The sequence below is a fragment of the Diachasmimorpha longicaudata genome, chromosome 17 (genome assembly GCF_034640455.1).
Source record: "Diachasmimorpha longicaudata isolate KC_UGA_2023 chromosome 17, iyDiaLong2, whole genome shotgun sequence".
NCBI classification, from domain to species: Eukaryota; Metazoa; Arthropoda; class Insecta; order Hymenoptera; family Braconidae; genus Diachasmimorpha; species Diachasmimorpha longicaudata.
The window spans coordinates 2632562-2639400 of NC_087241.1; the positions used below are offsets into that span (position 1 = coordinate 2632562).

The following is a 6839-nucleotide window of genomic DNA, read 5'->3' on the forward strand; positions in this document are numbered from 1 at the left end:
TCGTAGAAATTATAATAATACATATAAATGTCTCAAGAACAAAAAAAAAACAAGAAATTGAGAGAAAACATCCGGATTAATACTGTCGTACAGTTCATGGCCATCCAGCCCGACTCCCGGCGTGGATCGATAAAAAGTAAATCACTCTGTACTCAACAATCTATTTTCCTTTGACGATAAACAAGCGAACAGTGATATACATGCATTTGTTGATCTATCTGCAATCGAAAAAGCGTCGGGTACACCCACGTTCGTCAGAGCGTAAGCCGCAAAGGAGGTTGTTGGTGCTGTTGGAGAGTGCAGTGTTTGTAGGAGTTATGTTGTAAGTATTGAACGCGATTTTCATGTTGTGGGCGCATGATAAAAAATGGCTGAGTCAAAATGTATCAAATTTATTAAGTGATATATGATATTTAATTACAATATTATACTATATTATATTATATTACAATTATATTATATTATATTATATTATATTATATTATATTATATTATATTATATTATATTATATTATATTATATTATATAAATGTAGAACGAGATGCAATTGAAAAGCAAATGAAAAGTTTCAAGAAACTGATTTCAATGAATTATTGAATATTAAATGAATTTTCTTTCTTAATAATTATTTATAAATATTCGGAGTTGAACTTAAAAAACGTTTACTTTCGATTTCAATTATTTTTCTTTTTTTTTCAGTTTCCATTAAGATCACTCGGCTTTGCTGGTCAAGAACAGTTGCATTTACCTTAATTATAATTTATGCAGAGTATTCTCGATCTATTTGGGCCCCATTTCCTAAGGCCCATGTGTGGAGCGGAAGGCAGGTAAATTTTTGAGATTTTTTTTTCAGTATTTATGGTGACGGGCTGTTATAATATTCATATTTTGACACATAAGTCCGCTTCTTAATTGGATAACACGACATTTTTTTTCTCATTTAAAATGAATCGCGGATTAACATCTCTAATGATTATCTCAAGGAAATGTCGAAACACGGTCTCATATTGGCCAGTATTTTTTCATTGTCTTAATTACTCGGGTCTTACCCACGTGCGACTTTCGCAGTTTCGTTATCATATGACCATGAACTTAAGTAATTAGTGAGGGTGCCGTGAATTTTTGGGATTTCAGATGACGGAGTAAGAGATAATCAACATGTTTGTCACTTTCCCTGAAAATGTTTTCGACCTGCCGGCGAGATTTTTAATGCGGCTATTGTGGTTTATTGGGTTTTTTTATCGCCGAGAGATTACTGGGATTTCGCAATAATACGAAATTCGTACTTTTTTTATTTTATTGGGAATTAATGGGAAGGTATGAAAATTATTCTCGTGGGAACTTTTTTCTGGTAAAATAAAAACTTGTGAAATAGATAATTAATTACATATGATTCATTGATTTTACGACTAATTAATTAACTGATCGATCGTCCAAATTCAATTGAATAATTACGAAACATCGGTTTGTTCTTACTATTAATATATATATTTCTCTTCTATTTTAATTTTTACTAATTACATTAGTAATATGCAAATTTATCTTCTCATGAACTGTGACATTAATAAACAAATTAAACATAAGAAAAATACTAAAGATATTGACCTACTATTTGATAAATAATTACAACTTGACAACGCGAACTGCGATCCGTTGGTTCAGATGTTTATTCTGACTTTCAGGTGTATTAAAATATTTAAAAGTAAATTTTCACTAAAAATTAACAAAATAAGAATATCTCTGAACTTTGCCATGAGGGGGGGGGGGCTCATAATTTCCGTGAGGTTGCGCCCAAAAATGGAAATATACCAATTTCGATTTTTTTTATGTAAATGAAATGTAATGACATCACGCTCGGAAAGTGGAATAATTTTTAATTCTCTTCATACCGCCTAATAACCCTCATAAATTCAGAGAATTTGTTAACAATTAGATATATCGTAACTAGTCTGTGGCAGTAAAAAAATAGGATATTGACTATCGGCGTGCCAACATCATAATGAACCTCATTCATCGACAGGTAGACCTCGGGACAATCACATTCCTCCCACTTAATCCACGTTTTTTTTCTCGCCAAGAAAATTTAACGACTGTAATATTGGTGTTAAGTGGATTGACAGTACCCCCCTCTCCGACAAAAGTTTATGAAAATATGCCTCGTAAAATATAATTTCCAAAGGCATAAACAGACGGTTGTTTCGTCCCCGGTGCTACCCCGACTTTACGACGTCCCTTTTAGGCCTCTGGAGTGAGCCAACATTAAGGTATAAATATGTTTTATTATGTGTCACAGTCAATTTATTCTACGAGTAATTAATGATATTTTTATGACTGAGAGGTCAAGTATGAGTTGAAATTGTTGAATATGAACTGACGTTTAGTTGGGTAATTCAGCATTCTGAGAGGTTGAATATTATTAGATAATTATGAATCTCTTCTGTTCGAGATATTCAATACGTTTTCATAATCCGAATCGAATTAAAAAAATCTTCAGAAATATTCAGGATTCGTTGATCATCAGGGGAGTTTTTCATCAGAATTTCAACTCCATAAAATAATACAGATTCAAATTTTTTTTAATTCTCTGAAAGAATTATTTCCACATCAAAAAGTATTAATTCACGCCATTTTTTCCAGTACCACAAGTTAATTTTGAATATTTAAACTGGATAAAAATCAAATTACAGAAAGAACCAAATTAGAGTATTTTTCTTGAATCAAAAATTTGTAGAAAATAATTTATAACTTTGATTTGTAATTGCTGGCTATTTTTTTTGCGACCATCTCCGGTGACTTCCCGAGGTTATGAACCCCTAGCTACAGGGACGCCACCGCCAGATGGCGCAACAACAAGTCCTAACCCCCAAATTCTCCCGACAACTTCCTTCAGACGTTAATAATTAATTCATCTTTGATTTCACACGTCAAAATAAAAATGTCCACCAGCACATCCATATCCGATTTCCATTCCCTCCCGATATGTTCCAAACGATCCCATTTGTCCCGCTTCGTCCGGTGATTGCGTCCACGCACGCCGCCAATTAATACCTCGCACAGAAATCGGCAACGATTGATTAGAATCCTCAATACCAGTCGGCTCACGCGCCGAGTGAAACGGTACAATCCAATTGCACCTGACCTCAACCGAGTATATACCTGGACTCCAGGTGCAATAATAGTAAAAGCAATGCCCGGTGTTTCCACGGTGTTCATCAGAACACTTGCCACAGTTCAATGTAATTGGAAAAGTAAATTTGTAGCCGCTAGATCACACGGGGTGACGAGGGACAACACCATTGCCGCGCGCTATATTTCTTCTTTATGTCAAACCGAGTGGTACTGGGGTCTGTCTATAGTGTGCCTACACATTTTAAGAGAGAAATTAGCAATATCCGAGAAATAGACATTTTTTCTCCAGCCAAGTGGAAATTAATTGTAGGACAACATTTTTTTCAATTTATTGTTCGTAACCTGAATTGCAGAAATCCATATGACCGATAAGAATCAGATGTCTTGCTTTATCAGCTGATCAATTGCTATCGCGTGATTAATTATTTACTGTCAGTATTGAATTTTCTTTTTCAAAACTATGCGATAGTGGGAAGAGCCCGGATCTCAAATGATTCCGTAAGGGAATTTAAAAATTTTTGTCTTAATTTGTACCTCACACACTGATTTTTTTCTAAAGGGATGATGGTAAGTAATTTATATTTAATCATTTTTATAGTGTTATATTTTTGTAAATAAATTAATTATAATTGAAGAGCGATGATATTTTGATTAGCATAGGTGGAAATCATGTGAGAGGATACAGTTACATATTGCGCCACCTTCCGATGGCGTCTGTGAACCAAAGGGTTAATCGCTATCTTAATTCATAGCCAATAATTTTTGTTAAATTATTTGTTATATTTATGATTATTATTATTGGTATTTATTTTTTATTATCATTAGTATTTGTTTATTATTATCAGATTCTTTATTCAAATCACTCAGATTCTTTACTCAGATTCTTTATTTAAATGTGAAGCAATTATTAAGAGGTTTCGATCGCGAATAATAACTGGTGGTTACTTTTCCGGAGAAATTTAAAAAACTGTATATTCTATTTGCACAATCTCCTTAAATAAGGTTTTATAATTAAAATTATTTTAGACAAAACAATTTTTTTTTTAAACGCAGTGCTGGCATTGGAAATTCTCTTGCCATCAACGTGATTTTTTCCCAAATTTCTGTAAAAATAGCCCGGAAATTTCCGAAAATTGCCAAAAATTCAGTATCCGAAATTTCATAAAAAAATTCGCTTCAATTACTTATTACATTTTATTCCAATTGCCACTTTCAACCAGAGTTATTCGCTATTCTCTTTTCAAATAAAAAATATAATTAAAAATAAATTCCACGTGAGTTAAATAATACCTCACAGTTTGGTATTTTCAATTAACAATTCCTTCGATCGCTCCATGAAATATAGAGGCGATGCCCTCTACACAATAAAAAGTCTGAAATCGAGGTTTTCACCAACTGAAGAATGAAACAACCGAAGCATTTTGAAATAATTGTTTCTTATCTCCGGTGTCCAATAAATTTCCCATTTTTTCGTAATTCCGTCATAAAATCACTTCGTGAACACATGTAACACCTACAGACCCCCCTCCCCCCGCCTCACCCCCCCCCCCATGTAATATTATTACAGCTCAGGCATTACGTTATGGTTCCGCGTGGCGAGCATATCCTCGTGATTCAGAGCCAGTTGTTTAAAGTCCAGAAGCGAATTGTCGTATCGTCTCTTGAACAATAAAAGGGAACCAGTCCCCTTATCACAATCCCACAATCTTTTATTTCAGGTACATGCTAGGCATCAAGTGGGCCTGATATGCCCGGTTACAATGATTGTCAGGAGAAGGGTAAAGGCCACGAAAGTAATTAACGACATTGCGGGAAATATTCTGATGAGTTGTGGAGATTTTTTTGTGAATGGTAGGGTGAAGATTGATTGCAGTTGTTAATGAGACGTTTTCATGAGATCGGTAATCCTTAATAGGCAGGGAAATGAGATTCCAGGGGTAATAAAAAGAATTTTTGTTCAGTAAACGTTTCTCATTCTAAGGGATTTCATTGGAGAAAATTTATAATCCATTAAAAATATTGACTATCGTTTTGATCAATAATTCTTTGTAATTAGATTATCATTACGTAGGGGATTGCTTATTTATCATGTAATAGGCTGATGAAATCATTAGGATTCATTCAAATCAAATGAAATATTGATTTTAATGTTGGAAAAATGGAAAAAGAATTTCAAAATTGAGGTAAATTTTGATTAACATTTTCTTTTATATCAACTTTTTTTGTCATCAAAGTAATTTTTGTTTGATCTCAATCGATAATTCACTCTTTATTACATTATTATTTACTATTATTAGTTATTTATTTCATCTCAAAAAATGTTTAATGCATTAAAAATCTTGATTATCATTTTTTATCATTAATCCTTCGTAATTAGATTATTTTTACCAGCGCGATTGTTTATTTATAATTTTATAGAGGCATGAAATTATTAGGATTCTTTTGAATAAAATAAAATATTGATTTCATCATCGAAAAAAATTTAAAAACTTGAAAAATCAGGCAAATTTTGACTGAAATTTGCATTTACATTAAATTTTTTTTATCATGAAAGTAATTTTTTTTGTATCTCAATCAATAATTTACTCAATGACATTATTATTTCTTCAGTAAAAGTGCAAAATATGTATTAAAATCAATTGAAAATGTATCGAAATTAATAATAAATAACACTCAATGTTGAAACGGATAGAAAATTTTCTATTGAAATTCTCACTTTAGCCCTTCCAACATTAAATTTCTCCTAAAAAATCGTAATATTTTATTTAATGGAATGGGACTGGGACACACTAACCCCGCCCCATTCCACAGTTTTCTCTACTATTTAATCGTGAAGGTAAAGCATGCGGTTGACGCTAGACGACTGAGTGACACTATCTCCCCGCGATCAATATCTCTGGAAGTAAATAGAGAACAATCATTCAGTGGATTGAAAAAAATCTCATGATCTTTATCGTCGAGGATCTTCGCACGATAATTTCCTCAATGAGAGCCACTTCATGGTTTCATAATTAATTATATGGGTACGTTTTATTCTAAAGTTATCATGATGTAACGTATACACAAATTTGGATGTCATTTAGGTGATTCTGAATCACTGAGTGGTGAGATCGCGATCGCTGAATCTATTTTGGTGCCGAGATTGCGATCGAATCGATCTGATTAAGTGACGATAATTGGTGGTAACTATTTCTGGCTGGACATAACAGCCGAAATGCAAAATAATATGACATTTAATTTTCAGAGATAGGGAGAGGAATCGAATACGGCACCACCTGGCGGTGGCGTCCCTGAAGCTGAACCTTTGCCATCATTTTTATTCATAATTTATGAATAATGAGAACTCCGGCGTGAGTGAATAATAGAATAATAATTATTATGATATGAGAGAGAAAAGTAATCGACAGTTTATTCTAGATGACGTCCAAAAATTTTTTTTTAACAAATTTTAACTTCTTAATAGTTTCTATTTTAATTTGCCCATTCATAAATTGTCAAGAGCTTTGGACGTAGATTTATAATTTTATTGAAGTGAAAATCAAAGATGAATCATCTTAAATAAGTTATCTTCTCCCTCATGGAAGATATTGAACTATACCTATTAGTTTATTTTGAACTGTACCTTTTGTTAATTATTAATATTTGAGGATTCCATAATTTATTATATTTACGACTTCGCGAGCATTCTCGCTGTTTCCATGACGTGAAAA

The 6839-nt window shown here is 32.7% G+C and overlaps 2 long non-coding RNA genes across 2 annotated transcripts; both read left to right on the top strand.

Annotated features, from left to right (window-relative positions):
- Positions 1–1593, top strand: LOC135170691 (uncharacterized). The gene is made up of 3 exons (XR_010300415.1): positions 1–322; positions 700–827; positions 1135–1593. It is a non-coding gene; the product is annotated as an uncharacterized LOC135170691 (long non-coding RNA).
- A 4373-nt stretch (positions 1594–5966) lies between these two features.
- On the top strand, positions 5967–6562 carry LOC135170692 (uncharacterized). Its single transcript, XR_010300416.1, has 2 exons — positions 5967–6311; positions 6374–6562. It is a non-coding gene; the product is annotated as an uncharacterized LOC135170692 (long non-coding RNA).
- The last annotated feature ends 277 nt before the right edge of the window (positions 6563–6839 follow it).